The 26156-nt window shown below is 36.8% G+C and overlaps 1 long non-coding RNA gene across 1 annotated transcript in view; it reads right to left on the bottom strand.

Moving 5' to 3' along the window:
• LOC309633184 overlaps positions 1–26156 on the bottom strand; it is a 1005718-nt gene that overhangs the window by 197786 nt on the left and 781776 nt on the right. Inside the window, exon 5 of the long non-coding RNA XR_014247367.1 lies at positions 14343–14408. This is a non-coding gene — a long non-coding RNA (uncharacterized lncRNA). The remainder of the gene's footprint in view (positions 1–14342; positions 14409–26156) is intronic.

Here is a 26156-nt window from a genome sequence, read left to right as displayed (position 1 = left end):
TATTTTCATTGTCATTTGTCTCAAGGATTTGTTAATTTCCTCTTTGATTTCATCATTGACCCATTGGTTTTCTAGTAGCATGTTGTTTAGTCTCCATATAATCATTTGTTTTCTCACTTATTTTTCCTGTGGTTAATTTCTAGTTTCATGCTGTTGTGGTCAGAAAAGATGCTTGAGATAATTTCTACACTTAAATTTGTTGAGGCTTCTTTTGTGCCCTACTATGTGGTCAGTCCTAGAGAATATACCATGTGCACTTGAAATGAATGTGTCTTCTCATTTTTTGGGATGTAATGTACTGAAAATATCACTCAAGTCTAACTGTTCTATTTTATCATTTAGGCTCTCTGTTGCCTTATTGATTCTCTGTCTGAAATATATGTCCGTTGATGTGAGTGAGGTGTTAATCTCCTACTATTATTGTATTCCTGTCAATTTTTCCCTGTATGTCTGTTAGTATTTGTTTTATGTATTTGGGTGCTCCTATATTAGGTGCATATATGTTGATGAGTGTAAAATCTTCTTCATGTATTGATCCTTTATCATTATACAGTCTCCTTTATCTTTCTCTATGGCCTTTGTTTTAAAGTCTATTTTGTCTGAGTATTGTGACCCCTGCTTTCTTGTCATTTCCATTTGCATGAAATATCTTTTTCCACCTGCTCACTTTCAATTTATGTGTGTCCTTTGCCCTAAAGTGGGTCTCTTGTAGGCAGCATACTGTAGGCTCTTGTTTTTTTTGTCCAATCTGCTACTCTGTGTCTTTTGATTGGAGCATTTAGTCCATTGACATTTAAGGTAATTATTGATAGATATGCATTTATTGCCCTTTTAAACCTTGTTTTCCCATTGATTTTATATTTCTTCTTTGTCCCTTCCTTTTTCTCTTTGTTTTTCCTTTGGTGGCTTGATGATTTTCTTTTGTATTATATTTATGTTCTCTTCTTTTTCGGTTTTTGTAAATCTATTGTATGTTTTTGATTTGTGGTTATCCTGTTTTTCAAGTGTGTTAACCCCTTCCTATATCTACTTGCCTTACACTGGTAGTCATATAGGCTCAAACACATTCTAGGAAAAAAAGTCTGATTTTCTTACTCTCCTCCCCCACATCTTTTGATTTTGATGTCCTCTTAAACAGTTTTTTTTTTTTCTTTTGTTTTTGTTTTTTTTTTTTTATTAATTTATTTATTTTTGGCTGTGTTGGGTCTTCGTTTCTGTGCGAGGCCTTTGTCCAGTTCCGGCAAGCGGGGGCCACTCTTCATCGCGGTGCGCGGGCCATTCACTATCGCGGCCTCTCTTGTTGCGGAGCACAGGCTCCAGACGCGCAGGCTCAGCAGCTGTGCCTCATGGGCCCAGTTGCTCCGCAGCATGTGGGATCCTCCCAGACCAGGGCTCGAACCCACGTCCCCTGCACTGGCAGGCAGACTCTCAATCACTGCGCCACCAGGGAAGCCCCCTGATGTCCTCTTTTACATCTTCATGTCCATCTTTTGCTGTTCACTGTGGTTATCGTCACTTTCACAGAAAAATTTTTTGATTTTTTAAAAAATCTTTGTTCTGGCTTATTTAAGTGATTTATGTTCCAATTGTAATTTTCTCTTTCCTATAGATTCTTACTTCTTTTCTATTTAAAGAAGACCTTTCTTTGTTTTTTATCTTTTATTTTCTGGCCGCACCACATGGCCTGAGGGATCTTAGTTCCCCAACCAGGGGTCGAACCCATGCCCCCTGCAGTGGAAGTGTGGAGTCTTAATCACTTAAAGGGAAATCCCAGAGAACCTTTCAATATTTCCTTTAGGATAGGTTTAGTATTGCTGTATTCTTTTAGTTTTTGCTTGTCTGAGAAATTCTTTCTCTCTCCTTCTCTTCTAAATGGTAATCTTGCTGGGTAGAGTATCCTAGGTTGCAGATTTTTCCCTTGTAGGGCTTTGAATACATCTTGCCGCTCCCTTCTGGCCTACAAAGTTTCTGTAGACCAATCAGCTGATAGCCTTATGGGGGTTCCCTTATATTTAACTCTTTGTTTTTCTCTTCCTGCCTTTAGAATCCTCTCTTTATTTTTAACTTTTGCCATTTTTATTATAATATGTCTTGGTGTCGGTCTGTTTGGCTTTATCTTGTTTGGAATCCTCTATGCTTCCTGTACCTGGATGTCTGTTTCCTTCTTTAGGTTTGGGAAGTTTTTAGCCATAATTTCTTCAAATACATTTTCGATCCCCTTTTCTCTTTCTTCCTCTTCTAGAATCCCTATTATGTGTAGGTTGGCACACTTCATATTATCCCATAGGTCTATTATATTGCTTTCTTTTTTTTTTTTTTCGTTTGGCTTTCTGTGTTCTGTCCCAATTGAGTGATTTCCATTATTCTATCTTCCAGGTCACTTTTCCTTCTTCTGCATTACTCATTCTGCTCTTCATAGCCTTTAGCTTGGTTTTCATCTCCGCAAATGAGTTTTCTAATTTTTCTTGGTTCCTCTTTGTAGTTTCTAGTTTCTTTTTACAGTAACTCTGCCTTTCTTTCGATAGTCTTTCTTATTCCTTCAGTATTTTCATTATCAATTCAGTGTCAGATTGAAGAGGTCTGCTTCATTGTTTGTTCTTTTAGGGGAATGCTCTTGGTGTTTTAACTGGAAGTGGTCCCTCTGCTTCTTCATTTTACTTATATTTCTCTTATTCTGTGAGTTTAGGAGAAACAATTATCTATTGTGGTCTTGGAGGGCTATTTATATGTGCGGGCATCCCTGTGTAACTTGTGAGTTTAGTATATTTGGTGCGAGGGCTATTTTCACTATGTATATCTGGCGCCTCTTTCCTCAGCATGTGCTGGTCGTTATCCCTTGCTAAGGGGTATGTAGATGTGGTGGCTGGTGTCCGGTTCTGGGGTTCTCAGCTGAGGTGGCAGCTCAGGCGCACCACCAGAGCATGGGATGGGAGCGGAGGTGGCTCACGACCACTCCTGGAGTTTGGATGGGCGGCGGCTCCTGACCACTCCAGGATTCCACAAGGGTGGCGGCTGCCTGCGACCACTCCCGGGGTCCGGGAGGGAGGTGGAGGGGGGCCTGTGACCAGTCCCAGGGTCCAGGTGGGCATGGGTAGTGGCTCATGACAGCTCCTGGAGCCTGTGCAGGCAGTGTCCTCCTGCCCTCTGGGAGCGATTGCACCCAGGGAAAAAGGCTACAATCTGGTCCTGCCCCTCCCCTCGTGCACCCCTCAAACAATGGCAACTGACCTCTAAGGCAGCCCAGGCTTCTTCCACGTAAAGCCCAGCTGTGGTCACACTGGATTCCAGCATCCCCAGTCTGTCTCCAGACAGACAACCCCAGTCCTCTCCCCATTTCTGATCTCCAAAGCCCAAATTCCAGCATGCGGCCCCCTCCAGAAGAGGGAGTCAGGCTGGGGGCTGCAGCGTGGTGACACTGACCATCTGTGCAGTTCTTCCTCTGCTCTGGCTGCCGCTAACTGACTGCTGTGCTCTCCCCCAAGGCTCTGAAGCTCCCTTTCTGTCCAGGCCAATCTCCTAGCCAGCTAAGGGGCTACCCAGGGGGCAGGAACTTTCCCTATTTCACAGCTCTCTCCCAGGGGCACAAGTCCCATCCCAATTCCTTTCTCACTTTCTTTTTTGTTTCTTTCTTTTTTCTTTTTTCCTACCTGGTTATGTGGAGAGTTTCTTGCCCTTTCAGCAGTCTGTGGTCTTCTGCCAGCATTCAGTAGGTATTCTGTGAGAATCGTTTCACATGTAGATATATTATTTTTTAATTTTTATTGGAGTATAGTTGATTTACAATGTGTTAGTTTCAGGTGTACAGTGAAGTGAATCAGTTATACATATACATATATCCACTCTTTTTTTAGATATTTTTCCTATATAGGTCATTACAGACTATTGAGTAGAGTTCCCTTTACTATACAGTAGGTCTTATTAGTTATATATATTATATATAGTAGTGTGTACATATCGATTCCAATCTTCCAATTTATCCCTACCTCCCTTACCCCCTGGTAACCATAAGTGTGTTTTCTACATCTCTAACACTATTTCTGTTTTGTAGATAAGTTCATTTGTACACTGTTTTTTAGATTCCACATATAAGCGATATTATATGATATCTGTCTTTCTCTTTAGGACTTACTTCACTCAGTATGACAATCACTAGGTCCATCCAGGTTGCTGCAAATGGCATTATTTTGTTATTTGTTTTGGCTGAGTAATATTCCATTGTATATATGTACCACAATGTCTTTATCCTTTCCTCTACCGATGGACATTTAGGCTGCTTCCACATCCTGGCTATTGTAAATAGTATTGCAATGAACATTGCGGTGCATATATCTTTTTGAATTATGGTCTCCTCTGGATATATGCCCAGGAGTGGGATTGCTGGGTCATATGGTAGTTCTATTTTTAGTTTTTTAAGGAACCTCCATACTGTTCTCCATAGTAACTGTATCAATTTACATTCCCACCAACAGTGCAAGAGGGTTTCCTTTTCTCCACACCCTCTCCAGCATTTATTGTTTGTAGATTTTTTGATGACGGCCATTCTGACTGGTGTGAGGTGATACCTCATTTTAGTTTTGATTTGCATTTCTGGACACAGTCTTCTACCCTGCTACTAGCATATCATTTGGGGCACAATATTTCTTTTCAAATTATAAGCTGCAACTTTTACACAAGTTCTACTTGTGAAATGGCTTGTGAACTTTCTCTTTTATTCATTTCATTGCAAAGTATCTGAATTTTTTTTTAACATCTTTATTGGAGTAAAATTGTTTTACAATGGTGTGTTAGTTTTTGCTTTATAACAAAGTGAATCTGCTATACATATACATATATCCCCATATCTCTTCCCTCTTGCATCTCCCTCCCTCCCACCGTCCCTATCCCATCCCTCTAGGTGGTCACAAAGCACCGAGCTGATCTCCCTGTGCTATGTGGCTGCTTCCTACTAGCTATCTATGTTACATTTAGTAGTGTATATATGTCCATGCCACTCTCTCACTTTGTCCCATCTTACCCTTCCCCCTCCCTGTGTCCTCAAGTCCATTCTCTAGTAGGTCTGCGTCTTTATTCCTGCCCTGCCCCTAGGTTCTTCAGAACCTTTTTTTTTTTTTTTGGATTCCATATATATGTGTTAGCATATGGTATTTGTTTTTCTCTTTCTGACTTACTTCACTCTGTATGACTGACTCTAGGTCCATCCACCTCACTACAAATAACTCAATTTCATTTCTTTTTATGGCTGAGTAATATTCCATTGTATATATGTGCCACATCTTCTTTATCCATTCACCTGGTGACGGACACTTAGGTTGCTTCCATGTCCTGGCTATTGTAAATAGAGCTGCAATGAACATTTTGGTACATGACTCTTTTTGAATTATGGTTTTCTCAGGGTATATGCCCAGTAGTGGGATTGCTGGGTCGTATGGTAGTTCTATTTGTAGTTTTTTTAAGGAACCCCCGTACTGTTCTCCAAAGTGGCTGTACCATTTACATTCCCACCAGCAGTGTAGGAGGATTGCCTTTTCTCCACACCCTCTCCAGCATTTGTTTGTAGATTTTCTGATGATGAACATTCTGACCAGTGTGAGATAATACCTCATTATAGTTTTGACTTGCATTTCTCTAATAATTAGTTCTGTTGAGTATCTTTTCATGTACCTCTTGGCCATCTGTAGGTCATCTTGAAATTGGTTTTTTTTTTGTTTTGATGTTGAGCTCCATGAGCTGTTTGTCTATCTTGGAGATTAATCCTTTGTCCATTGCTTCATTTGAAAATATTTTCTGAGGGTTGTCTTTTCATCTTGTTTATGGTTTCCTTTGCTGTCCAAAAGTTTTAAGTTTCATTAGTTCCCATTTGTTTCTTTTTGTTTTAATTTCCATTTCTCTAGGAGGTGGGCCAAAACGGATTTTGCTGTGATTTATGTCATAGAGTGTTCTGCCTATGTTTTCCTCTAAGAGTTTTATAGAGTCTGGTCTTACATTTAGGTTTTTAATCCATTTTGAGTTTATTTTTGTGTATGGTGTTAGGGAGTGTTCTAATTTCATTGTTTTACATGTAGCTGTCCAGTTTTCCCAGCACACTTATTGAAGAGACTGTCTTTTCTCCATTGTATATTCTTGCCTCCCTTATCAAAGATAAGGTGACCATATGTGACTGGGTTTACCTCTGGGCTTTGTCTCCTGTTCCGTTGATCTATATTTCTGTTTTTGTGCCAGCACCATACTGTCTTGATTACTGTAGCTTTGTAGTATAGCCTGAAGTCAGGGAGCCTGATTCCTCTAGCTCCGTTTTTCTTTCTCAAGATTGCTTTGTGTATTCAGGGTCTTTTTGTTTCCATACAAATTGTAAAATTTTTTGTTCTAATTCTGAGAAAAATGCCATTGGTAATTTGATAGGGATTGCATTGAATCTGTAGATTGCTTTGGGTAGTAGAGTCATTTTCACAATGTTGATTCTCCCAATCCGGGAGCATGGTATACCTCTCCATCTGTTTGTGTCATCTCTGATTTCTTTCATCAGTATGGTATAGTTTTCTGAGTTCAGGTCTTTTGTCTCCTCAGGTAGGTTTATTCCTAGGTATTTTATTCTTTTTGTTGCAATGGTAAATGGGAGTGTTTCCTTAATTTCTCTTTCAGATTTTTCATCATTATTGTATAGGAATGCAAGAGATTTCTGTGCATTAATTTTGTATCCTGCTACTTTACCAAATTCATTGATTAGCTCTAGTAGTTTTCTGGTAGCATCTTTAGGATTCTCTATGTATAGTATCATGTCATCTGCAAACAGTGACAGTTTTACTTCTTCTTTTCCAGTTTGTATTCCTTTTCTTCTCTGATTGCTGTGGCTAGGACTTCCAAAACTAAGTTGAATAATAGTGGTGAGAGTGGACATCCTTGTCTTGTTCCTGATCTTAGAGGAAATGCTTTCAGTTTATCACCATTGAGAATGATGTTGGCTGTGGGTTTGTCATATATGGCCTTTATTATGTTGAGGTAGGTTTCCTCTATGCCCACTTCCTGGAGAATTTTTATCATAAATGGGTGTTGAATTTTGACAAAAGCATTTTCTGTATCTATTGAAATGATCATATGGTTTTTATTCTTCAATTTGTTGATGTGGTGTATTACACTGATTGATTTGTGGATATTGAAGAATTCTTGCATCCCTGGGATACATCCCACTTGATCATGGTGTATGATCCTTTTAATGTGTTGTTGGATTCTGTTTGCTAGTATTTTGTTGAGGATTTTTGCATCTATATTCATCAGTGATGTTGGCCTGTAATTTTCTTTTCTGTGTGATGTTTTTGTCTGATTTTGGTATCAGGGTGATGGGTGGCCTCATAGAATGAGCTTGGGACTGTTCCTTCCTCTGTAATTTTTAGGAAGAGTTTCAGAAGGATGGATGTTAGCTCTTCTGTAAATGTTTGATAGAATTCGCCCATGAAGTCATCTGGTCCTTGATTTTTGTTTGTCAAAAGCTTTTTAATCACAGTTTCAATTTTTGTACTTGTGATTGGTCTGTTCACATTTTCTATTTCTTCTGGGTTTGGTCTCAGAAGGTTGTACCTTTCTAAGGATTTGTCCATGCCTTCTAGGTTGTCCAGTTTATTGGCATAGAGTTGCTTCTAGTAGTCTCTTATGATCCTTTGTATTTCTGCGGTGTCAGTTCTAACTTCTTTTTCATTTCTAATTTTATTGATTTGAGTCCTGTCCCTTTTTTTTCTTGATAAGTCTGGCTAAATGTTTATCTTATCAAAGAACCAGCTTTTAGTTTCATTGATCTTTGCTATTGTTTTCTTTGTCTCCATTTCATTTATTTCTTCTCTCATCTTTTGATTTCTTTCCTTCTATTAACCTTTGGTTTAATTTGTTCTTCTTTACTTGCTTTAGGTGTAAGGTTAGGTTGTTTATTTGAGAGTTGTCTTATTTCCTGAGGTAAGATTGTATTGTTATAAACTTCCCATTTAGAACTGCTTTTGCTTCATCCCATAGGTTTCGGATCATCATTTATCTCTAGGTATTTCTTGATTTCCTCTTTGATTTCTTCAGTGAGCCACTGGTTACTTAATAACACATTTAGCCTCCATGTGTTTGTGTTTTTTACATTTATTTCCTGTAATTGATTTCTAAACTCATAGCATTGTGGTTAGAGAAGTTGCTTGATATGATGTGTTTTCTTAAATTTACCAGGGCTTGATGTGACCCAAGATGTGATCTATCCTGGAGAACGTTCCCTGTGCTCTTGAGAAGAAAGTGTATTCTTCCTTTTTCATAGAATGTCCTACAAGTATCAATTAAGTCTATCTGGTCTAATGTGTCATTTAGTCTTGTGTTTCCTTATTGCTTTTCTGTCTGGATGATCTGTCCATTGGTGTAGGTGAGGTGTTAAAGTCCCCTGCTATGATTGTGTTACTGTCAATTTCTCCTTTTATGGCTGTTAGCATTTGCCATATGTATTGAGGTGCTCCTATGTTGGGTGCATAAATATTTAGAATTGTTGTATCTTCTGCTTGGATTGATCCCTTGATCATTATGTAGTGCCCATCCTTATCGCTTGTAACAGTCTTTAAAGTCTATTTAGTCTGATATGAGTATTACTACTCCAGCTTTCTTTTGATTTCCAGTTGCATGGGATATCTTTTTCCCATCCCCTCATTGTCTGTATGTGTCCCTAGGTCTGACGTGGGTCTCTTGTAGACAGTGTATATATATATATATACAGGTCATGTGCTACTACTCTGCCGTCTTGATAGCTACCCCCAAGATTTCCAAGTTATATAATTAAAGTCTAATCTATGACTATTAGAGCATAGTTATTAATAATAGCAGACAGGTGTGGTCTTTTAGGCAAACATCATCAGAAAATTAGAATAACATTATGAACATTATTTTTTCATAATGCAATTTGCTTTAAGTAATTTCTGCCCATGACTAAGAAATTAAAAAAGAAAATAGAAGGCTATGATTTCAGTGGCAAGAGGAATTTCTAGCTTACATGTAAAGGGATAGTTGCTATCTAACTGAAAAGGATTGTAATGAAATCTAAATTCAGAGTCTGTTTAGACATATGATGGCATATATTTCTAAACTGGGTGACCTTTCATCTCATATTTCTACCACCACAGCATTAAAATATACTTATTATATACTTTTGGCCAGAGGACAATGAATAGTTTTCTTCCCTCTAGAATTTCAGCTTCTCAAGGGGTAAGGGTATGAATTTTCTCTGTACCTATACTGTCAGAAAAATGAAGTATTAATTCTGCCAAAACCTGCTAAGTAAATTTGAGAAATAATAACAGCTACATGTTTTTGCTTATTACTATGTTCCAGGAGCTTTTAAAAAGACTTAGGCATAAAATTTAATTTTTGTGGGCCACAGTTTAATTATCTCTAAAATGAAGCTGTAGAAAGAGATGGTGTAAAAAGACCCTGCCCAGTTATCTCCTGGAACTATATATGTAAACAGAACAGCAATATCCACCCTAGAGTAAAATGACTCTTCCTGGCAAAACTTTTCACTTTATTGGAAACTTACAATTTTTAAGCCACAGTCATATTTGTTGCCTCATTAAATCCCTCCATCAAACCTATGAGGCAGATTTTATTACTTGCTCTTAGTGTGTGAATGACGGATTGAAAGATTCTTGACTTGACCAAGGTCATCCATCAAGTAAGTAGAAGATAACTGAATACTGTCTTGTTTAGTCTAAGACCAGTTCTTTTACCTCTATACTAATGGCTTTCCTTGTTTTTATTTTCTGGTTTTGAATTATATTTGCATATAATATTTTCCACTCTCATATTTACTTACATTCTCTGGCTATTTTATGTTCATACAATTTATTTCCTCAATCAAAATTAAGTACCTTGTGAACAGGGAAAATTTCTCGTTTGTATATATGTGTGTCTTTCCTGGTTTAGTTCCTACATTGCTCTGCACATAGTAGGTAGCTAATAGAGGCTTATTTGATCCGTTTTATGTTTAGATAGTTTTGCTTGGAAATTTGCTATGAATTACAGGAGGTTAAACTGCTCAAATATATGAAAAAAACAATTCCTCTTTAAAAAAATATATCAGGTAGCCTATAGATCCTTACTAGGTTGTTAAATTAGTCTTGATTCATCTGGTAAAGCCTGCATTTTTGAACTAGTTGGGTCATTTCATTCGCTTTCACTGCCTGGAATTTGATAAGACCTTTTAGTCTTCTCTGGGCTTTAATGGTATTCATGGAAAAGCAGACTAAATTTTTTTAAAGCGAATGAGGTGTCAGCTTCCTTAGTGATTCATTTTCTCTTTTGTCTGTCACTATTTTACATTCTCTGCCTCAGAGCCAATATAGAGTAACCAAATCGTAAGAGGCTATTAAGAAAGCATTTGGGATCCTCATGAAAACACTTAAAAAAATCAGAACCAGGACTCGACTCAACATTAATTTTAATATTGTCCTCAATATCTATCTCCACGTTTACATCACAGAAAGAATGCATATTGATAACAGCATTCATCAGATGATCTTTCAGCTCCTTCAACATTTTACCATTTAGGTTCTTCTAACACTCTGGTGAAATATGTTTTAGAGAATAGATGTGACTAGGCTGACTGAGCCTCTGCCCACTAACTAACAAACACTTATTTGTAGTTTTCTAAAAGTCTTCTTGTAAGAAATAGATCTCTTTGGCCAGTGTTGTCCGAAATTCTTGTATTATTTCCATAATTTGAGTAAGGTCCTTATCAAAATGAAAATATTTTGACTTGATGTTATTATACTGATCCACTTATATATAAGCATGTAGTAACCAGAGCAGCACCCTGGGGAATGAACGTTGATGCCCTACGGAATTGGTCTCCCAGCAAAGGTCCGCATGGGGCACAATTTAGAAAGCAAGGATGAGGGGTGGTGATGGAATTATTAGGAGTATCACACATCATGGTCAGGCCCTCTCTTCGCTCACATACTCTGGTGTGAATATTTTGATAACCACTAGATCTTTGGCATTGAGGATTTACCAGTCCTGTTGTTGACTCTGTTAGCAATTGCAAAGGCTCATGACATGTAGAAATTTGTAATTTTTCTCAGGCACAACACAAAACTTTACATAACAAATTTTATGACAGATGTGGATAAATGAAATGCCTATTTGGTAAAGGGGTCACTCACTTGATAAGGGAGTATCTCCTATCAATCATCAAAAATCCTGGGTTTTTTTCATGTTGTAATTTCTATTTGAATTTCTAAAGTTTTGGCTCATTTCTTCTTAATTTTCAAGCAGTTTAGATTTTTTTCCAGGTCATATTTTTAGAGGGTAAATTTTTATTATGTATTTCTAATTTTTATTATGATTTGAGAAAATGGTTTGTCTCTAATTTTGATCCTTTGATCTTCCTACACAAACATACGTACATATAAACAATATACCCAGAGTTCATTAATATCAGTATTCAGGTCCTCCTTTTCAATACTTTTTGGTCTACTGAACTGGTCCCCTTTCTTTGAGATAATGACTTTAAAATACATTAATATTGGAAGTATTATATATTAAGCTAACTCTATTCTTCCTCCCTTCCTTTCTAGTTTCCCTTTATAGCTTTTGAATATATAGATTTGGGAGTTTCTATGTCTTAATAATAGACAATTCTGTTACTTATGTACTCTTTGCATCTCTCTCATTTATTGAGTTTCTTCTTTAACTTCTGAGTGAGTGTTAGATTGTCTGGAGCTATCCTCCAATTTTGTTTTTTCCTGCTTCTTGCAACTTCCACGTTTAGATTTTTCCTCCATTGCTTTAAGATATTTTCTGTGGTATCATATTTTTTATTCTTAGAAAGCTTTGTTTGAGCTACTTACATTTCCTAATTATTATCTTCTTTACCTAATTTTGTCTTCTATCAATCAGCTCTAGTTCTTTCTTTAGTACTGTGACTGTGCACACTTTTTTGGATTGAGTTGTTTTCTCTCTGGTTGATGAAGAAACTTTAATGACTCTACTATGCTTTTGTTAGCCCACAAAGCCAGCTTAAAGTCTGAGATAGTTAGTTAGTTATTGAAGGGCATGGTGTTTGGTAGAAGGCAGTGTTTGTTTTCCCCCAGCTTATTGGGTAGAAACAGGAACCCTTGCTGAAGAGCCTGGAAGAGGCTGCCTGACACTTGAGTCGAGTCTTCTAATAGTCTCTCAGCCTGGGGACAGTAGGACTCAGGCTATAATGCCAGTTCCTTTATCTAGAGTGGTCCAGAGCCATCGGGCACATTATACAGAATGCATGTAGACTTTGCAGGTTCCCACATCAGTGTTGTAGTAACTTACTCCATTTCTTATGCCTTGAGGCTCTCTCTCAATGTTGTGGCGCTGACTCCAAACATAGTAGCAAAAACCTGACTGACTGACAGAAGAAGATCTCCCTGGTGGGTGTCTTGTAGGGCTGAGGTTGCACTGGTACCAAGTAGCAGCTCTTCTTAGAAAGTTAAATTGGAGTTGTGAGGGTTTGGGAAGAGAGGTGCATCATAGGTCCTATCCTATTTTGGTTGCTGGAGTCACAATAGCAAACGGGGAAGCCATCGTTCCTACTCTTACAACTCCTGTGCTTAAGATGGGGAAGGAAAATGTAACTCATGTGTGAAAAAAAGTTAATCTCAGATAGTGATGTGCTATGAAGATAAATAAAGGATATAAGCTATCTGGGAGATTTCAGAGTTGCATATACTTGGATTGTGAGGGAAGTGATCTGAAATAGATAATAAGGTGAGACCTGAACGTGAAAGAGCTAGACATGCAAAAATTCTGGAGATAAACATTCAAGGCATAGAAACAGCACAGGCAATAGCCCCAAAATAGGATTGGACTTAATGTGTGTGTTAGAATTAAAAGAAGGAAGGCCAATGGAGTTGAAAGATAGACAGTGCTCTGAGCATAGTGGTTGGTACAGATAAATGCAATGATATCTGAAAAAGGGATGAAAATGTTTTCTGTGTCCTTAATATAAAGCCAGTTGCAGGTGTTGGCATTAAATACAAAAGATTTCTTAAGCAGAAAGAAAATATTAGGTCAAATATAAGCATAAAAATATTTAAAGTGTGTAACTCTTTGCAAAAAGGTGCTGCTTTAGTAAAATATATAGTAAAAAAAATATATATATATATATATAATATATATATATATATATATATACTGCAAATTTGGTTATCTTATCAGTAAATATACAAAGCTCTCTGGATAGAATGTCCATCATCAGGATATATTATATTTATAATTTCAAACATGTTAGACAGTTTCATACTTTGTATCCTATTCTCATGTTACTCCTTTTGATTGGTAAACACTTTTTCTTTTCATCTTCTTCAAGAATAAATTATAGGATAAAGACCAAAATGGAGATGTAGAAGAACCAGGCCTCTATCCCCTGACAAAGATCAACAACAAAGAAACAGCTGTCCACAAAGAAAGACTGGCAGAGCTCTGGAGTCTGCGTAAGAAAATTGAGCAACACAGCAGAACAAAAAACCAGAAGAAGGGAGACAGCTTCATCTTGCCTGCATCATCCCTCCACCAAGCTGGTACTGCTTAGCACCAAGAGGGAACTTCCCATCTAGAAAGAGTTTCCAGCAAAAGGAGGAGCACGGTGAGTAATTAGCGTCCCCAGTCTTTTGGGACACCCAGTGAAGGTCTTTCTATGGTTTCACCCCATGCAAGCTAGCAAAGCCGAGACATATAGAGATGACTAGCAACAAGAAAGAAAACAGTGGCTACCAATAGCAGCCATGCAGCAGGAGTGATGGTGGATCACAGTGACCTGCTCTATAGGAAAACCCAGCAAATTCCACCACTGACGATACTAAAGGGGCCAGCATGGTCACACCAAAGGTAACTATCTTATTTTACCTGCTTTTACACCACAGATATTTGCTGCTGTCAGCCCAGGTCTCTGTGGCTGTAAGACACCAGTCTAGAACCCCCTACTGCAGACCACTTGGCATGCACTCTGGACAAGCCTCTCCACCTGTACACCCACGACTGTGCAAGTCCAGGAGTAGAAGGTATCCACCCACAAGAGAGCATGCCTATAGCCAGGGTCCCTGCAGCTGCCAGTGAGCCTGTAGTTGGCCCCAGTCCTTAGCTGATGAACTAAGAGGTGCCACCGAGGACACACCCCACTGCTTTGCAGTGCTTACCAAGGAACACACAGTTGTTGATTCTGTGAACCACAGAGGCCTGAGATATTGCAAACCACTGGATCTAATGCCAAACACACCCCACACTTGTAGCCCTGCACCACTCGAGTCAGACTCATACTATGCTTAAGCATGCCCCTGTCCACAGGTAAAAAAGTCTTCTCTTACCAAAGTCAGTCCGTGAAGTCTGGAAGAGGTAACTGCTGCTTCAAATGTGCTGATACCTATGCAGGGCTACAGGGGACATAAAGAATTCAAGTAATTGTTATGAAGATGGTCAGAGAGAACACAGATAAGCAATTTAATAAAAAATCAGAAAAAAAAGTACATGAACAAAATGAAAAGGTCAACCAAAAGAAAACGTGAAAAAGAACTGAACAGAAACTGGAGCTGTAGAATACAATGAGTGGATTAAAGAATTCAACAGAGTTTTCAACAGCAGACTTGACAAAGAATCAGAAGATAGATCAATTGAAATTGTCCAATCAATCAGAGAAGAAAAAAGAAAATGTCTATGGGACTTACAGGCCAACATCAAGATAACAGCAGAGTCCCAGAAAGAAAAATAAGACAGTTTCTATCCCTAAGGAAATAAGGGCTGAGAAATTCACAAACCTGGGAAGGGATTTGGACATCCAAGTATGTGAAGCTAATAGGTGACCCCCAAACTTTAACCCCAAATGATCTTCTCCAAGACACATTATGATAAAACAGTCAAAGAAAGGATTTTAAAGGTAAGATAATTTTGTAAGGTATTCAAGAGTACTTCTATAAGGCTATCAAGCAAGCAGCTTTCTCAGTAGAGACCTCGTAGGCCAGGAGAGAAAGGGATGATACATTCCAAGTACTAAGAGAGAAACAGCCAACCAAGACTATTTTACCAAGCAAACATATCCTTCATAAATGGAAGTGAGATAAAGACTGCCTAACAAAAAGCTGAGGGTATTTATTAACACTAAGCCTACCTCACAAAAAAATGCCGACAGGAGTTCATCAAGCTGAAGGTACCATGAAAATATACAATACACTGGTAAAGGTAAGCATATAGTCATATTCGGAATACTCTAATATTTCAATTTAGGGATGCGTTAACTACTTGAATATAAAGGTTAAAGAACAAAAGTATTAAAATAGCTGTAGTTGGATGTCACTGTCATGGCATGAAATGTTTGTTTTTTTCTCTTCCTTTCGATTTATAACTAACTGGACATCTATAGCCAAACAAAAGGGCCTCTGCACAGCACACCAGGACACCTGAGAGATCACCCAGTGGACATCTAAAAGTGGATCTGTTACCTCGAAGGATGCTGCAGCTCCAGGTCATGAGCCTGCCTCACCCTCAAGTAAGTACCACCACAGGAAAAAACATCATCTGGAGAGTACAAAACTGGGAAGACACTCATGGGAGATAGAGAATTTGTGGTGCTCTTGCCAGTCTGACAGAAGAACTCGGCAAGCCAGCTGAGCAGGATAGAAACAAGTTTGGAGGCAGACAAAGGGAGGAATGGCCTGAGTAGACCCCTCTCCCCAGAGCTCACTTGGGGATTGCAGTGGTGGCAGTAGTGTGACAGCAGCTACTTCTCTGGCAGAGGAACTGAAAAGTGCAACCACCTGCAAACGTTATAGCTGGAGGTTTCTCAGGCAGATTTCTGAGAAGGGGCCTCTGTGACTGGGAGAGGGACAGGAAAGGAAAGAAGGCAGACAAAAAAAATGTTCAAGGAAAGCGTTACCTGCTATCTGCTCAGGATTTCAGCAGGAGATCCATCAAGAGACCTCTGAGAGTCTTCCAATCAGAGACTCCCCTAACAGGTGTGTTGGGGACCCTCAAAGCCCCAGGTGCTAAGCCCACACGTCCCGCAACTCTGCAATAACTTTCGTTTTTGTATGTACTGTCCCAAGTGTAGTAGCAGGGACAGTCAGGGCCAGTGAGAAGTCAAAAACGTGTGCTATATCACCACCTTCTGGTAAACAAAAGGAAGTTTTTTTTTTTTGTCAGCATGTTAAGTAAACGAAGATTTTTGTAACTAAGAAAGGTGTTTGCTACTTTACATGTTACATACAGCAAAGGCACAGTTAATGACATGACACACTATGAAAAATCATGGTAATATGGTACCACCAAAAGAAAATGACTACTCTCCAGCAACTGAACTCAAAGATATTGAATACTACAGTCCAACAGATAAATACCTCAACATAGCTGTTTTGAAGAAACTCAACAAGCTACAAGAAAAAAACTCAGAAAGATGATAACTCAAAAAACTCGAATATAATTAATGACTAGAAGGAGTACTTTACCACAGAAATTGAAATTATAAAAAAGAACCAAACAAATTCTGAAGCAGAAGAACTCGGTGAGTGAGCTAAAGAACGCATCAGTACTAGAGAAGATCAGAAGAAAGAAAAAGTGAACTAGATGACCGGAATTTAGAAATGATTTAGATGGAAGAGGAGAGAGAACTAAGATTCGAATAAAGTGAAGAAACTCTATCAGAGCTATTAGACTGAATTAGGAAAACCAATATAATAATAATGGGTATACCAGAGGTAAAAAGAGAGAGAGAAGGGGGCAGAGGGTTTATTTAAAGAAATACTAGCTAAGAACTTACTTACCAAAGAAGGAACTGGACATAATAAGGCATTCTATTGGCCTTGTGGATTAAAAAAAAGACCTTCTTCAAGATACATCATAAGGAAACTGTAAAAAATCAATGATAAAGAATTTTAAAAGTGGCCAAAGGGGAGAAAAAAGTAACTTACAAAATGATCCCCCATTTAGACTACCAGCAGATTTCTCAGCAACAGGCTAGGAGAGAGTGGAATGACATATCCAAAATATTAAAAGATAAAATTGCCAGCCAGGCATACTCTTATCTGGCAAAATTACCCTTCAGATGTGAAGGAGGAATAACAGCTTTCCCAGACAAGCTGACTGAGTTCACCACCACAAGACCACCATTGAGAGAAATGCTGAAGGGAGTTATTCAAACAGAAACAAAAAGGCACTAATTAGAGACACACACAAAATGAAAGAACATAAAACACTGAAAAGGGTAATAGACAGTCAGAATTAGAAAACTGCGACCATTTTACAACAGAGTGTTAAATAATTATACCATAAAAGTTAAAGGAAAAAAGCATTAAAATACACTACTACAATATGACTGAACTCATAATATAAAAGCCGTAATTTGTGAAATCACATACAGAAAAGGGGAGGGGTAAAAGAATGGAACCTTTGTAGGCAAATGAAGATAAAATACTATCAGCAGAAAAAGCACTGTTTTACCTATGAGATGTTTTATGTAAGCCTCCTGGTAACCACAAAGCAAAAATATAGAGACATAAGACATAAAAATAGGGGGTGACTGAGCAAATCACCATGGAAAACCAAAAATTTATAAAGGTAGTTTGAAACAGAAGGATAAAGACACAAAATGAGAAGAAGGCAAAAGATAAGGTGGCAGTAGTAAGTCCTTACACATCAGTAATCAACCTTAATGTAAATGGATCAAACTCACCAATCAAAAGGCATAGAGTTCATCAAGCCTGAGTGGATTTAAAAAAAAATAAGATGCAACTATGCGCTGGGTATAGGAGACGAATTTAAACTCTAAAGACACACCAAGGCCCAAAGAGAAGATGATAATATTCCAAGCAAATGGAAACCAAAAGAAAGGGGGCATAGTGATATCTATATCAAACAAAATAGACTTCAAGGCAAAGATGGTAACAAGAGACAAAGGAGGTCATTATACAATGAGGAAGGAGACAATACAACCAAAGATACAATAATTATAAATATATAAGCTCCCAACACCCAAATACTAACAAACAGATCTGAAAGGGGACATAAACAATACAGTACTGTCAGGGGACTCCAATACCCCACTGTCACCAAGACGACAGAAAATCAAGAAAACATCTGAACCGAACCATACTTTAGATGCAATGGGCTTCACACACACAACCTATAAAAACTGAATCAGGAAGAAACAGAAAAAACCAGGACCAGCTGGTTTCACTGTCAAAGTCTACCAAACATTTAAAGAAGACTTAACACCACCCATTCTGAAACTCATCCAAAAAATCCAAATTCATTCTATGAGGCCAGTATTCCCCTAATCCCAAAGCCAGATAAGGACATCACAACAAAGGAAAACTATAGACCAATACCCCTAGTGAATAGAGGTGCAAAACTTCCCAACAGATATTAGCAAACCAATTCATAAACACATTAAAAGGATTCTAAACAATGAAGAAGTGGGATTCATCCCTCAGATATAAGAATGGTTCAAAATACACAAATAAATCACACCAATACAATGAAAGGTAATCACATGATCATCTCAATAAATGTAGAAAAACCGTTTGACAAAATACAACATTCTTTCATTATAAAAACACTTGATAGACTAGGTATAAGAAGGAAAATCCCTCAACATAATAAAGGCCATATATAACAAAACTACAGCTAACTTTATACTCAATGGAGAAAAAACTGAAAGCATTTTCTCTGAGATCAGGAACAAGACAAAGCTGTCTACTCCCACCACTCCAGTTCAATGTACTACTGGAAGTCCTAGCTAGAACAATTAGGCAAGACAAAGAAATAAAAGACATCCAATAGAAAAAGAAGTTAAAGTGTCACTGTTTGCAGATGATGCGATTTTATGTATAGAAACCCCAAAGACTCAACCAAAAGACTGGGGGAACTAAGCAGTGATTGTAGTAAAGTTGAAGGGTACAAAATGAACATACAGAAATCAGGTGCATTTCTATACACTGAAAATACATGTGAAAAACACTACCCTATTCACAATAGCATTAAAAATATACTCAGATATAAATTTATCCAAAAAGGTTAAAGACCTGTGCACTGAAAACTGGAAGACATTGACGAAAGAAACTGAAGAAGAAAACTGAAGAAGACACAAACAAATGGAAAGACATCCCATCTTCATGGCTCAGAAGAATTAATATTGTGAAATTATCCATAATATCTATACATCAATGTAAGCTCCATCAAAATACCGAAGGTATTCTTCAGAGAAATAGAAGAAACAATTCTAAAATTTCTATGGAACCACAAAAGACCTCAGATAGCCAAAGCAATCTGGAGAATAAAAACAAAGCTGGAGATATCACTCACTCTTCCTGTTTCAAAGTACACTACTAAGCTATAGTACTAAAAACAGTATGGTATTGGCACAGAAATAGTCACATAGACCAATGCCATAAAATCGAGTCCTCAGAGTCAACTAATTTTGACAAGGGAGTTAAAAACACCCACTGGGGAAAGAATAATCTCTTTGACAAATGGTGCGGAAAAACTGGATAAGTACATGATGAACAATGAAATTTGATGACTGTCTCATGCCACTTATGAAAACTAACTTGAAATGGATCAAAGACTTAAACGTAAGACCTGGTACTCTAAAACTCCTAGAAGGAAATGTGTGGAAGAAGCTCCTTGACATTGTTTTTGGCAGAGGTTTTTCTGGATATGACTAAAAGCACAAATAACAGCAGCAAAAATCAGCAAATGGGACTACTTCCCATTTAAAAGCTTCTGCAAAGCAAGAGAAAGAAACAATTACCAAAATAAAATGGCAATGTACAGAATGAGAGAAAAGTTTTGCAAACTATATATCGGATAATGGGGTTAATTTCTAAAATATATAAATAACTCATATACAGTTGAAACTTGAACTGTGCAGGTCGACCTATTCATGGATTTTTTTCCGTAGTAACTACTACAGTACTACACGATCCATGATTAGTTGAACCCATTAGTGCACAGGAACTGTGGATATGGCAGACTCACATATATGGAGGGCCGACTATAAGTTATACACAGACTTTCCACTAGGCAGAGGGGCAGTGCCCTTATCCCCCACATTGTTTCAGGGTCAACTGTACTCAATAACAACAACCAAAAAACAATATACAACCTGATTAAAAATGGGCAGAATAACTAAGTAAACACTTTCCCAAAGAGGATATCCAAATGGACAACAGGCACATGAAAAGGTGCAGAACATCACTGAACATCAGGGAGATGCAAATCCAACTTACAATGAGATATCACCTCACAGCTGTTACAGTGGCTACCGTCAAGAAGATGAGACACAACAGGTGCTGGAAAAAATTTGGTAAAAAGGGATCTTTTGTTCACTTTGGTGAGAATATAAATTGATCCAACAACTATGGAAAACAATATAAAGTTTCCTCAAAAATTAAAAATAGACCTACCATATGATACAGCAATACCACTTCTGGGTATATGCAGAGGAAATGAAAACAGGATTTCCAAGAGATATATGCACTCTCATGTACACTGCATCATTAGTCCCAATAGCCAAGATATGAAATCGACCTAAATGCCCACTGCCAGATAAAGGATGAAGAAGATGTTATGTGGTGTGTGTGTGTGTGTGTGTATACCTGCCATTTGCTACAGGTATACACCTTTTGGTCCATTTGGATGGGCCTTGAGCACATTATGCTGAGATAAGTCCGAGAGAGGAAAGACAAGTACTGTATGATATCAATAATATGTGTAATCTAAAAAAGTCAAACCTGTAAAAACAGAGAGTAAAATAGTGACTACTGGTGGGGGTGGGTAAGACAGATGATGTTTCAGGGTACAAATTTGCAATGAGTAACAGCTACGCTGTAGAGATATAATGCACAGTATAATGAATATAGACAGCAATATCATATATATTTATCAAACCTGCAAAGAGACTAGAACTTAATTATTATGACTACTAAAAAAGGGATAATTATGTAATGTGATAAAGGTGCTAAATTGCCAAGAATGGCCATGATATTACATGATATAAATATATCAAATTAATATATATTTTACACCTTAAATTTACACAATGTTAGGTGTCAAATATATTCAACAATTTGTTAATGGATATGCAGTATAAAAAGATGTAAATTGTGACCTCAAAAACATAAAAGGGGGTGTTAAAAAGTCAAGTTTTGATTGCAGCTGAAGTTAAATTGTTATCAGGATAAAACAGACTGTTTGTTGTTGTAAAACATTGTTTGTAAGGCTCATGGAAACCATAAAACAAACCCTACAGTAGATTCATAAAAGATAAATAGAAGGCAGTGGAAGCATACCACAATAGAAAATCACCAATCACAACGAAACGCAGCAAGAAGCAGCAGCAAGGGATCTACCTGTAGCCTGAAACAGTTAATAAGGTGACATTTGTAAGGGCTTACCTAGCAATAATTATTCTAAATGTAAAGGGATTGAATTCTTCAATCAAAATACGTGGAGTGGCTGGAGAGATTAAAAACAAAATAGACCCTACTATATGCTACCTAAAGAGACTCACTTCAGCTTTAAGGCTGACTCTTATAGGCTCCAAGTGAAGAGATAACAAAGGTACTGCATGCAAGTGGAAACCAAGAGTAGGAATAGCTATACTTGTAAGAGACAAAATTGACTTAAACCAAAAATGGTAACAAGAGACAAATAAAGTCACTGTATATGTAAAGGGGTCAATTCAACAAGAGAATATATCATAAATATATATGAACCCAACACTGCAGCACCTAAATATACTGAGCAAATAAACAGCTCTGAAGGGAGAAATAGACACCACCACCATAATAGTAGGGAACGTCACTCTACCTTTCAATATAGATAGATCATTCAGATAGAAAATCAACAAGTACTTGGTGGACCTGAAATAGACTTTACCAAGTGGATCTAACAGACAAGAAAACATTTCATCCAATAGCTAGCAGAATACACTTTCCTCTCAAGTGCACGTGGAACATTCTCCATAATATGTCATCTGATAGGTCACAAAACAAGTCTTAGCAAACACAAGAAGATTAAAATTACACGAAGTATCTTTTCCTACCATGATGGTACGAAATTCACAAATATGTGGAAATTAAACAATACAATACTGAATAACCAATGAGTCAAAGAAGAAATCAAAGGGGCAATCAAAAGTATCTTGACACCAACAAAAATAAAAACACAACATATCAAAACATGGGATGCTGCAAAAGGAGTTCTAAGAGGGAAATGTAAAGCAATATTGAGAGAAAAGAAGGATGTCTACTAAACAACCTAACTTTATACCTCAAAGAAAGAACTAGAAAAGCAAGAACAAACTAATCTAGACCCTGTCAGGAGGAAGGAAATAAAGATCATGGCAGAAAAAGAGACCAAAAACAAAGACAAGATAAAACTTAAGACCAGTTTTTTGAGACAATAAATAAAATTAACTACCTTTAGCTAGACTAAGAAAAAACCCTCAAATTTATAGAAATGAGAAATGAAAGGGGTACATTAAAACTGACTGCATAGAAATACAAAGGTTAATAAGATATTATCATGAATAATTATACACCAACCATTTGATTATCCTAAAAGAAATGGATGAATTCCTATAGACATACAACCTCACAAGGTTAAATCATGAAGAAATAGAAAATATGAATAGACCTATAATGAGTAAGGAGGTTGAATGAGTATTCAAAAACCTCCCAAGACAAAAGCCAAGGACCACATGGTTTCCCTGGTGAGTCTACCAAACATTTAAAGAAGAACTAATGCCAGTTCTTCTTAAACTCTTCCAAAAAACCTTGAAGAAGTGGGAACACTCCTAAAATCCTTTCACTGGAACAGCATTGCCCTGATTCCACAGCCAAATAAGGACACTAGAAGAAAAGTATACTACAAACCAATATACCTGATTACTATATATGTAAAAATCCTCAGTGAAATATTAGCAAACCAACTTCAATAGCATATTAAAAGACTCATATACTATGATCAAGTGGATTTATCCCTGGGATACAAGGTTGTTTCAACATATGCAAATCAATAAATGTGTTCATTAATAGAAAAATTAAAATCGTATGATCATCTCAATAGATACAGAAAAAGCATTTGACAAATACACCTTTTACAATAAATAGATTTTAAAAAGGTATAGAATCAACATACCTGAGTAATATAAGGGTACTATATGACAATCCCACAACTAACATCATACTCCATCATACAATGAAAGATTAAAAGCTTTTCCTTTAAGATCGGTAATAAGACAAGTGTGCCACTCTTACCATACCTATTAAATATAGTGCTAGAAGTCCAACCCAGAGCCATCAGGCAAGAAAAATATATGAAGGACATCCAAATCAGAAAGAAAGAAAGAAAATTATATTTGTGTATGATATGATCTTATGTATGGAAAATTCTAAAGACTTCACCAAAAAACTGTAAGAACTAATCAACAAATTCAACAAAGTCACAGGATACAAAATCAGTATACAAAAACTAGTTGCATTTCTATATAACAACAAGGAACCATCAAGAAAGAAATAAAGTAATCTCATTCAATTCAATTTTAATAACATTAAAAACAATAAAAATCCTTAGGAATAAATTTAGACAAGGAGGTGAAAGGTCTGTGCACTGAAAACTACAAGCCTTTGATGAAAATTGTTGAAGACACAAGAGTGGAAAGATAGTCTATGTTCAGGAATCAGAAAAATTAATATTGTTTAAAAGTCCACACTACCCAAAGCCATCTATAGACTCAATGCAGTACCATCAAAATTCCAATGGTATTTTTCCTTAAAAAAAAAAAAAAAACCCTAAAATTTGTTATGTAACCACAAAAACTTCTAATAGCCAAAGCAATCCTGAGAAAGAAAAAAAGCAGGAGGCATCACACTTCTTCATTTCAAACTATACTAAAAAGCTATAGTAATAAAAAAGTAAAATACTGGGATAAAGATAGACATAGACCAGTGGAACAGAATCAAGAGCCCCAAAATAAACCCATGCATATTCAATTGACTGACTAACATTTCACAACAGAGCCAAGAATACTAAATGTAGAAAGTATGGTCTTTTCAACAAATAGTTTTAGGAAAACTAGATAAACATATGCAGAAACGTAAAATTGGACCTCTAGCTTACACCATTCACAAAACCTTACTCTTAATGGATTAAAGACTCAAACATAAAACCTAAAATCATAAAACTCCTAGAAGAAAATGAGCAAAACTGATTTGAGACATTGCTCTTGGCAACGATTTTTATATATGGTAACAAAAGCACAAGCCACAAAAGCATAAATTAATAAGTGGGACTACATCAAACCAAAAAGCTTCTGCACAGCAAATGAAACAATCAACAAAATGAAAAGTCAATTTATTGAATAGGTGGAAATATTTATAAATCATATATCTGATGAGTTTAATATTCAAAATATGTAAATAATTCGTATAACTCAATAGCAGAAAAACAATACAATTTAAAAAGGGGCCAAGGAAGTGAATATATATCTTTCCAAAGAAGATATACAAATAGCCAACAGGTACATGAAAATATGCTCAACATCTCTAATCAGAAGAGATAAGCAAATCAAAACCACAATAAGATATCATCTCACACCTGTTAGAATGGCTATCATCAAAAAGACAAGATGTAAGTGTTGGCAAGGATGTGAAGAAAAGAGGACCCTTATGCACTGTTGGTGGGAATGTATATTGGTACAGCCCCTATGGAAATGAAATAGTATGGAGATATCTCAAAAAATTAAAAATAGGACTACCATATGATCTAGCAATCCCACTTCTGCATATATATCCAAAGGAAATAAAAAGTTGATCTCGAAGAGTTATCTGAACTCCCATGATTATTGCAGTATTATTCACGATGGCCAAGATATAGAAACAGCCTAAGTATCCATCAATGAAAAAATGGATAAAAAAGAATAGAATACTATTCAGCCATGAGGACAAATGAAATACTGCTCTTCGTAACATCATAGATGGACCTTGAAGGCATTATGATAAGTGAAATAAGTCTGACAGAGAAAGAAAAATATACCAGCACTTATATATAGAATCTAAAAACAAAACAAAACAAAAACAAAGAACTCACAGAAACAGAGGTTAGAGTAGTTGTTGCCTGGGGATAATGGGAGATATTGGTCAAAGGGTACAGACTTCTAGTTATAAGACAAACACATTTGGGATATCTAATATACTGCAGGTAATTTTAATTAATAAGTCTGTTATATTTTTGCAAGTTGCAAAAAGGTAAATCTACGTGATCTTGCCACAAAACAGAAATGTGATTATGTGAGGTGATGGAGGTGTTAACTAACCCTGTGTTAATTATTTTATAATACATATGTATTACATTAATTCACTGCATATCTTAAACTTACAGAATGTTGTATGTCAATTATATCTCAGTAAACCTAGGAAAATTTAAAGAGGAGTAAATCACAGATCATTTGTTATCACCATATGATATCTCATCTATTCTCTTCTAAAACTATGGGAGTACTCTTTTCTTTTACCCCATAGGCACCTCATACAAACCTTTATGATTTCACTTATAACACTTAACTGAACCTAAAACCCCCTCCTCCATGTGTGAGTTTTCCTGTTTAAATTCTTTCTCTATACTTAAATCTTAGCCCAATAACTGGCACATATTATACGTTCAATAAACAATATTGGTAATGAATGAGGGAGAGAGAAGAATTCCAATGGACACGTGTAAAGGTCAACAGAAGGGAAGTGAATAGTGTCAAAATACATTGACTGAGTAATGAATGAGGCTGGAAGGGAAAGGGAATTGAGATTTAGGTTGTGTACATGTGCTGGAAACTTTCTGCTGCATGATACTGTCAAAATGCTCATGTTGTTATTATCCAATTCCAAAAATCTGTTGTAAAGATGCCAATCAATATGTAGGAAATGTGGAAATGTGGGATATTAAAACAGTGTAAAGATTTGCACTATGATTTTCTCGTTGACTTATGAACATTATCATACAGTTTAGAACAAAAGAAACTAACATCTCTCTGTAAGTACTGATCAGTCTATAAAAAAAACTTCACAAGTAAGAGATATTTGCTTGGTTAAGGCGTTTTTCTTACTCTTCCGAGATCATGTTATAGAGGATTCATA

Source organism: Balaenoptera borealis, assembly GCF_965194805.1.
Source record: "Balaenoptera borealis genome assembly, chromosome: 8".
Classification (NCBI taxonomy): Eukaryota; Metazoa; Chordata; class Mammalia; order Artiodactyla; family Balaenopteridae; genus Balaenoptera; species Balaenoptera borealis.
The sequence above is the reverse complement of the archived record's forward strand: the minus strand, read 5'-3'. Positions and strand labels throughout refer to the sequence as shown.